This window comes from Halyomorpha halys, unplaced genomic scaffold, assembly GCF_000696795.3.
Source record: "Halyomorpha halys isolate HHAL.00 unplaced genomic scaffold, Hhal_1.1 Scaffold1363.1, whole genome shotgun sequence".
Classification (NCBI taxonomy): domain Eukaryota; kingdom Metazoa; phylum Arthropoda; class Insecta; order Hemiptera; family Pentatomidae; genus Halyomorpha; species Halyomorpha halys.
The window spans coordinates 307,544-317,449 of NW_027108627.1; the positions used below are offsets into that span (position 1 = coordinate 307,544).

At 30.1% G+C, this 9,906-nt stretch overlaps 1 long non-coding RNA gene across 1 annotated transcript in view; it reads left to right on the forward strand.

The window, feature by feature from the left end:
- LOC136795648 (uncharacterized) overlaps window positions 1-9,906 on the forward strand; it is a 149,302-nt gene that overhangs the window by 97,557 nt on the left and 41,839 nt on the right. The window contains exon 2 of the long non-coding RNA XR_010843281.1: window positions 3,847-3,995. This is a non-coding gene — a long non-coding RNA (uncharacterized lncRNA). The remainder of the gene's footprint in view (window positions 1-3,846; window positions 3,996-9,906) is intronic.

Sequence of the window (9,906 nt, forward strand, 5' to 3'; positions counted from 1 at the left end):
CCCGGACCATATTCCTTTCATCTTTACACACGGTCAATCAATAATCTTCCAGTAAAAAATTAATAGAATTTTGTGTAAAATGAGCCTTCTTTCTCTATAAAACTATTATGTTCGTTTGCCTGATACAATAATTCTAGCATGTTTGATATCATGTAATATCAACTATATAATACAATAACCCAATAATTTTCAAGAGAAAATGATTATGAGGATTTCACCACACACACACTCCCTCCATCACAAACCCTCAGCTTGCATAATCCCGTGAGACTTATACGCACGCAATGTTCAGGTAGTACTAAACAATATAAAACATTTAATTGTTTTATATTTTGTTTATTAGGGTGGATTACAATGTTATTCAATCCCAAAATTATTGACAGTAATGAGATATATACGTTTTCGTTAGGTAAACTATTTGTAATTAGAATATACTCAGTAAATTTTATACAGGACAAAGAAACTCAAATAATTCGAACTATGAGTACATTTGAGGCGAATATTACCAAAAAAATATTCAAAAGTTTGTAAATTTTATGAGGTTGGACCTGTTTTCAGTCGTGTTAAATCTATCTCAACAAAGTAGAGGAATAAATTGGATGGAGAGTTCTGTAACTAACAAATTTCGTATAAAACAATTCTAATCTAATCTTGATCTGGAATCAAGATTTGAATAAATTATTGCTTCTTATAAAATTAATTGAACAGTTAGGGACAAGAATGTGGCATAATTTACAATTGGAATTTTGGATACTGCTCATTTTTTTCTCAATAAAACCATTTATTATGATCATTTATCTGACATCATAATTCTAACACACACACACACCTGTAATATTATGGAACATTAACTTTATAAAACTTTTTATTTTTGTTTTTTTTTATTTAAATATTGATATTTACAACTGTATAAAAAATACAACAAGTAAATTTGATCATAATGACATAATGATATGATACAGCATGTAGGGAAACTACCCAGTAGTAGAACTCTAAAAACAGTTTACAATATAAGGTCACGAGACCATCTTCTTTTCAGGCGCCTAGGAGGATTGCCAGGAATGGAAGAGAAAGCAAGGTTAGAAACTAGTGGGATATAAAACGTTAAAAAATAATTTTATAAATTTTCGGAATTGCTCTACTGAATAATTTTCATCGATATATAACACTTAAAAAGAAGATAATTTTGATTTTTCCAACTTCAAATTTTGGTAGTTTTCAGAAATTAAAAATTGATTTTTCCTCCCAAAATAATTTTTTTTTTAACTTCATATGCTTGTAACATAAAGCGTTCAACCTGTCATGTCTCCCATTGTCTTGAGATGGAGAGTTTTTAATTAATCGTTAAATTATTTAAAGTTTCGAACAGTACAGAGCAGTGTTACTACATCCAAGGTAAACATCACTATTTCCACGGATATGGTAATAGTGATGTTTACAGTTAACACAGCCACTGCAATCGTGGAAACTATAACATTTCCCGTCGTGGCAGTACTAAAGTAAATTAGGATTTGCTTGACGGCTTGTAGTGCTATCAACTATTAATATATGGGCGACAAGTAACTGACACACGTAAACGCCATGACAGCAAACCTCACGACACTGAATCTAAATTAATTTAAAAACTTGTATGTTTCCTGTTTCTTATTTTTCTAAGAAGAAAGTTGTATTCAATCTTAAATTTTTATCATTTAGCAGTCTGAACAGTTAGCAAGGTTAGGCTTACTATTCGTGTTTAAACAGTCACTGTCATACACTCTGACTTTTAGGCTGCAAAAACCTACACTACCACACTCAGCTTATTTACACGTAATGGGTTACGTAAATTCTTGGTTTTTTCCGTGAGACTTGAAATTACCAGGAACACTCTATGACAATGCAATTTCCTTTCTCATTGTTCTAGTTGAAAGTTTGTATTAATGAAGTACACCTAAGGTTAGTTAATTAGGTACATTAATTTGCCATTGTTGGCTTCTTTGAGATGGAGCGCATTTAAAGGGTGATTTCCTTTGGGTAACTAAGAACTTTCAATCCATTATGAAAAGAGAATAAGTCCCACCTATGCTTTATATAAAATATTATTCAATAATTTCACTGCAACCATTATTAAGTAAATAAACAAAATTAAAGATAATGTTTTGGGGTCGAAATAATATAACAGGGGTCGTCCAATACCAAAAAAAAAGGTTTAGGTTCGAAAAATAAAGAAACGACCTCTATGCAGGTTTACAACAGATTCTATATCCCCTTTTCGATATCTATATAGAATCTGTTGATACTTATTATGCTCATACATAATTTTTTTTCATTAATATTATTATTATTAGAACATATCTTGAGATTTATGATTTCTCAGAGGATTTATTTTTTTATTGAAAGAAGATAGATGACCATATGAAGTAGATTGTAAAAGGAGAGCCCGACAATAAACCTTTATTGACGGACTATAAAGGTATCAAAATAATAAAAGAGAACTATTTTTTGTAAAGCAATGTTTCGCTCCACTTTGCAGGGCTTCGTCGGAGCTATCAGAATGGGATGCGTCCTCACCTGACGTCGACTGAGCACCCCATTCTGACAGCCCTGCAAAGTGGGACGAAACGTCGGTTTCCTATAAATAGTTCTCTTTTACTATTTTGATACCTTTATTGACCCGCCGCCTTTATTGACTATCCTCCAACAGTATTTGTTTTTTTCTTTTTTCCTTTCTTATTTATTTATTATTATTTTTTAATTACTTTTCTATCTTCGATTTTCTGTTACACTTATAAATATGTATATAAACAATAATTGTCCCTTTTGTCAATTATTTTTGGTTCATAGGAGTTTGATTCTTTTACCCTTATATCATTAGAAGTTAGTCAAGCTAAGGTTTTCTTTTTTTATTTTATATAATAATAAATATTGTTGCTTGTTTATTAATTTGTTCTTCTTAAATTTATTATTTTAGTTATATTTATGTTCTAATAGTTCATTTTTATTTTTTTTAATTTTGTATCATACTCACAAGACTAATGTCTTTTATCGATGCCTGTAATATTAGCCCCATAATAAATAAAGATTATTATTATTATTACTATTATATTGTTTAGTATCACAACATTATGTCCTTACAAGTACTACCTATTTATGCGTCGGGTTTGGAGGAGGTTAAAAGGCTGTTCCTTAAAAAATTGTTTTTAATAAAATTGCAGTAAATTTAATTTTCTACCAAACTAGTTTATATAACATTTTCCCCTTAGCCATGTAACTACTAAGATATGGTTAGAAAAAATATAACTTCACTCAAATTATGCACCTTCTTATCCTAACATTCAAGATATTAATTTATTATTCATCCGTTAGGGTTAGGACGGAGGGGAGGGGTGTGTTAGAACCGTGCATTTTATCAGTTTTTTGTCTAAATCTCAAGAATTATTAAGTTTGGTTAAATGAGATTTATACAAAATTACTTTAAATTTCCAGAAAAAATGAGCGTGCTAATTTTTTTTTACTAAAGAGAGTAGTTTTTGAGACATGCAGCCAATTATTTCTTACAACAATCAATTTTTTAACATCTAGAAGTATTATCAGGGGCAAGATTGATTAACCATATTGCCCTTTCTATATTTTTAATTATCACAACAAAGTTATTTGCACCGGTTAAATAAATACGATGACCAAATGAGATGCAATATGTAGAAGATGGCATGGGTAGGAATGTGGGAGACAGCGTCCAGTGCATCCTCTTCATGTTCAACTAAATTATATTGTCAGGCCAGGAGGTCGCTCATCCAACTCCTTTTCAGCCTTCATAGAGTCACGTTAGGAATATCCATAGACTGATTTCTTTCTCTTCCATTACAGAGAGAGTTGACCGATCCTCACCAGATGTTGCCGGATGCTGCTCGCCGACCAGACCTACGAGGAGGTGCCGCCTCCACTCCCAGCGCATGTCCTCTCCCTCCTCAGGCTCTATAGGATATCGCCCCAACTTCTCTGCATCAACAGGAACAGTAAGTACACAACGTCCTTAATGTAGAGAAGGTCTGATAGTGCTATTATTTTTATTTATTGTAATAAAGGTGTAATAACATTAATTGGTTTAGATTAATCAAACGTAAAAGAGTTTTTCTCCAGTTTTTAGAAAGTTAAAACATCAAATTTAGATTTAGTAACTTAAACTTGATTTTTCACTGAAAACGCACATAACAAATCACGCGACTACCACCATTATATTTCTTTTTGCCTAAAGTCTTTCATCTGCCGCTGTGAAATAAATAGTGTCTCACCCCCACTCCCAGTTGGGAATCGAACTCACAACGTTCTAAACCAAGTTTGCTCTAGCCTCAACCTGTTCCAGTGAAACATTATAGCATACTAGAAAAATAACAAAAAACAACAATTAATAGAAAAAAATAAAAATCAGAAAGCTGCAACTGTATACATGTCTTTTGAAGAATATATAAAAAGTTATCACTTATTTTCTGCTACATTAATCAACCTTCTAGCCAACAGTAGGTGATTGGCGAAGAATATATCAACCTTCTAGCCAACAATTGGTGATTGGCGAAGAATATAATCCATCTTCTAGCCAACAGTTGGTGATTGGCGAAGAATATAATCAACCTTCTAGCCAACAATTGGTGATTGGCGAAGAATATAATCCATCTTCTAGCCAACAGTTGGTGATTGGCGAAGAATATAATCAACCTTCTAGCCAACAATTGGTGATTGGCGAAGAATATAATCAACCTTCTAGCCAACAATTGGTGATTGGCGAAGAATATAATCCACCTTCTAGCCAAGCTATTTTACTTCCAACAGATCTTCAAGGATGTGTCCACTTACATTTAGAAAAAAATAAAGTCTCAAAAGTTTGCGTAGATTATTTGGGCCGATGAAGTTTTGGACAATCATCGAATTGAGAAAGCCATACAACGGTATAAAGTTGCTGAGATAGATAGCGAACGATTCACTAAAAATGATTATGAGTATTAATCCGCCGGAAGGCGTCCTAATGTGGAACTAACTTCGATGGAAAGATTATGTTCGGTCTGGCCTTGAAGATTTGGGTTTGGATGTAATTCATTGAAATGGCAAATCTTGTCAGCTAATATAAATTTTTTACATATATTAAATATTTTATTATACTTATTTTTTATAAATAAGAAGTGTATTTAGCGATATGTAATTATTGTAGTTCAAAACACTGGATACTTTGAGGAGACAGAATTTTATATAACATCATTTTTTTAATATAAAATGGAGGCGGATCTCAACTTGTACTTCCAATTATAGGAACAATTTTATTTCGTTGATATTGAATATTTTTTTATTGTTTTAAGTCGATTCCTCATCTTTAAAAAATAATTAAATTTACAAATTGACTTAAAATAGTAAAAATATTTAATATTATTTGTAGTAAATAAAAATCATTGCTACTGTTTTTTCATACCGTTTAGTTCACGACTTTTATAATAATAAACTTATTTTTGAAAAAAAAATCCAAAGGAGAAATTCCCTAGATATATCCGCACTAAATATCTAATTAACAGATTATTTATCATTACTTTCTAGTAATTTAACAATACTTTTTTTTAAACTAGATCAAGCATTATTATTTTAAGTCAATTTGTATCATTAAAAAAAATGAGTAATGATATAAAAAAAAAATACGTAGCAAAAGTTACTGGAAAGTTTTTTAGGCCGTTTAAGTCCACGAACTATTAATATATAATATGTTATAATTACATAACATATTAAGTGTATAATAAGCAAAATTGATATTACCCACATTATTATATTATATTTTATTTTATTTATTTTTAAAAATATATGTTTTAGTAATTTGTAATTACTTTATAGTTATTTTAGTATTTTTTTATATTTCATTGCTAACCACATCAAGCATTTTTATTATTTAATTTTTTTTTAGGATAATTTAATTTGTTTTACCCACACTAAATATTTTATTTTTAATTAGCGAAGGGTAATTAGCGACATGAAAAACAAAATTTCGGTTATTTCACTCCTTCAAATGGTATTAACCGAGACCAATACTACTGGTAATAATGAGAATTATAGCTAGTTCACTATGCTATAATGGAATTACCTAATTTAAATAGTTTTTTTGTCATTTCTTCCATAGTTAATAGAAACAAAGACTTGCTTAACAAAAGTACAAAATACTAATTTTATCCTTCCAGACCTTTACCTATATATACTTTTTAGTTGCATTTGTGGTTTATATTAACCTCAGTAAACATTACTAAGGACTTAGGAGTCTCCCAAGTGGTCTGTCTGGAAAATTAGGTTTTAAAAATATGTTAAATGAAAAATAGTAACACCATAATTTTTAATACAGCTACAACAGTACACACTAGTCGAAAAACATAATCTTTATTGAAATAAATAAATATCAAATCATCGCACTCCTAAAAACAAAAGGTTCAGGTGTCAGACGATAGTACTTTGGAATAACCTAAAACAGAAGGACTATTCCTGAAAGCCTGATTTATCCATTAGTCGATGCCACTTAGTTTCAAAAATGATGGATGATAATTAATTTTGAAAATAAAAAAATATATATAGAAATCTTTTAAGTAAGAAGACAGAAAGAAAAAAGAGAACATACAATGGAATCTATACTTTCTCCGTGGAAGAAACACGAGCTATCTTAGCCTTTTCTGTAGCGTTCGATTAAGTTTAGGAACCGATATTCACATAGGTAGATCTGGCCTGGGAACCATCCATTCGTGACTCCCTCATCTTCCAGCACCCACATGAATCCGACTCCATTCCAGGTATCATATCATCTCTCTGCACATTTCTGAGACTGGATATAGTTCAAATTTCACGTGTTAATATGGATCAAAAATATTAATAAACTAAAAATCATTCTTAAAAAATCTGACTTACAAAGGAAGGTGATGGACGTGAGAACGGCAATTTTAATTAGACTTTTTTTGGTTATACTAGGTCGAAACATATTAGATATATAATTTTATTGAGATTTTTAAAGATTAAGAAGATTCGATTTTAGCGTATTTTAAAACCCTTAAATACGAAAGTTCATAGAGATTAAAAGAAGAAAATTTTGGAACATTTTTTTTTCCTACCGATACCCTGCGTTCACGAAAATAGTTCATGATGAGGTGTAGATAGTTGACTGTAGATTAATGATTGGAGAAGTTTGTCGGGGGGTGCGGTCAGCAAAGAACAACATAAATAAACAAAACCATATTTATTTATTTTATGCCGACGTTCATGATGCCTTAGAATAGGCTGCTCTATCCTTACTACATTTATCGGAGTGCAAAATTTCCGTTTCCCAATCCTTTTGATTTTATAGACTCTAGATTTTATGCCATTATAAGGAGTAAAAGTTCTTTTAAATAAAGAAAACTTCTCAAACGACTTAATCTCAGGTTCTGATTTGTTTAGGAAAGTTCGCTTCACACCATATTGTACAGTATAGGTGGTCCCAAGTTTCATGTAGATTGGTCGAGTCCCACTAAAGTTATTGCAATTTTTATGATTTTCGGCAAAACATGGAAGGCTATTAACAATAAAATAAAATAAAAAATCTGTCAAGTCCCTACGTAGGTCAGAACGGTTTACTCACTGTTTCTACCTTGTTTTTCTTAAATAATTTTAAAACTTTCTTTTCTGAGAAATGCATTTCCTGAAAAGCATTCTTTGTCTTCAGATTTCTAAATTTCATGGTTATTGGTTTGTCATTCAAGTATATTTACTGAACGAGCCCGTTTTTAAATAGATCCATATCTACGAATTCACTTTTTCACATAAAATAGGTAAAGTAATTGGTGCAATTTGATAAAATCTATTCTCAGCCATGTTTACACAAACCTCCAACTTCAAGGCATATAAGACTAGCATTTTTGATGATGTAGATGTGTGAGAGAAAAAATCTTTAATTTTTCTTCAAATTTCGGTTAAATCAGACAACTGATTATGAAATACAGGTGTGCCAATTAAAATTAATTTGTGCGTGGATGAGTTGTTGCAGCGAATGTAATTTACTAAATATAATGCAATATAAATATACTGAAATTGATGTGGGATCATCTAGATACGATACACAATATGCGAAAATTTTATCGAATTTAAATTAACGGTTCGATCCCTAATGTCCGAACAAAAAGTTGACACTTAGACCTTAGATGAAAAAAAGTTCATTTTTTATCTGTACTAAAAAAGGGATACATTAAATGTCACTACAAATTAAATATTCAAGTATTTAAGGTACACGCCCTCTAAAGTTTATTTTGTTCGAAAAAAACCTAAATTTTTTGCTCATTTTTCATTCCTCATGCACCATATCCTTAAAACTTCCGAAAATACTGAAAAAAAAACATCATAGCAGATTATTTAATGTAGAATAACTATTCTAAAATATGAGCTGTAATAAAGCTCTTTAAGTTCTATAGTTCTTCAAAAAAAATTTTTTTTTTCCAAACAACGAAAAATCAATATTTAGTGAATATCATAGAAACTGATGTTACTACAAAGTTCAACGTTATCCAATATTTAACAATTTAATTTGAATAATTATAGTCATATGTATGTCTAATAGTTCCTGAGATATAATTTTTCATAAACTAAAAGCTATTTTCAACTCAACATTTGGAGAATATCGTGAGTAGTAGTTTCCATCATATTTGCCAAAATTAATTGACAAAATGTTAATTTCTTGTCATTTGAAAAAATAAAAATGTTGCTTTTTGTTAAACTGTATCTCGCAAACAATTTTACGTAAACACCAATATTAGGGTTAATATTTTAGAAAATTCACTATACTTTAAATTATGTTCAACTTTTTAGTGTTAGGTAGTTTTTAAGATATGGAGCTGCGAATGAAATATTATTTTTTTATAATATTTTAAAACAGCCAATATTTTTTATTTTCTTTAAGTTAAGAAGGTAGTCATCATTTTGACTCTTAACGGTATATAGTTTTTATTAAAGTAATAAAAAAATGAAATAACTTATTTTTTTCCCATGTTCTTGGACTGTAACCGAGTAACTACAATATCCACGGTCAAGAACTGACGCATCATAATATATCATTATAAGACCCCCCCCCCCACTTAGTGTACTTGGTGAGACTTCATTATATATCTTACTCCTACTATTCAATGTATTCCCACCCTTAGTGTATTTATGCATAGATACACTTGTTTCCAGGAAATCTTGCCGTGGGTGGACAGAGCATTTAACAGCCACATGATGAACGGCCAACACGTAAACAGGCGCCATTATTTCAGCTACATTCTATCCAGCGCTCAAGCATTCCTCAAATTTCTTCTATAATTATATTAATATCTACTAAATGGGAGCTCTTCCGCATCCAACTTAATTTTTTTGTATCACGGAATTCTCTAATAAATTACATCTTAAAACCGATTCATTTATTAGGTGATTTAAGTTGAAAGTAGTTATATTCACCACAAATTTATTAATGTCTTCACAACGTTTTAACCAGTTAATTCACTGTAGGGCTCACAATTATTCTATTACAATACCTAGCCATAAAAAAAAAAAAGTTGTTGATTAACATTTTAAGTGATACGTTACTACATCAAAATCGCACATAATTTCATGTGTATCCACTACCTTGTCTTACAATTTTCATCTATCAGTCATACATTCATTAAATAAATATAGTTTACAATTAAAAAAAAAATTAAAACATAATATTCTATAGAATTAATCAAGGAAAAATTAAAAATCATTAAAACTCCAATTATCCCCTATTAATTAATTTAGTAATTAATGACGTTTTGGATCCATTTTTTGTCCATTTTCAAATCTAATTCCTATAATCATAAATTAAACATTGTCAGCAGACTTAGGATTTTTTTAATATAAATCAATCTTTTTTTTGTTAAAAAAACTATATCA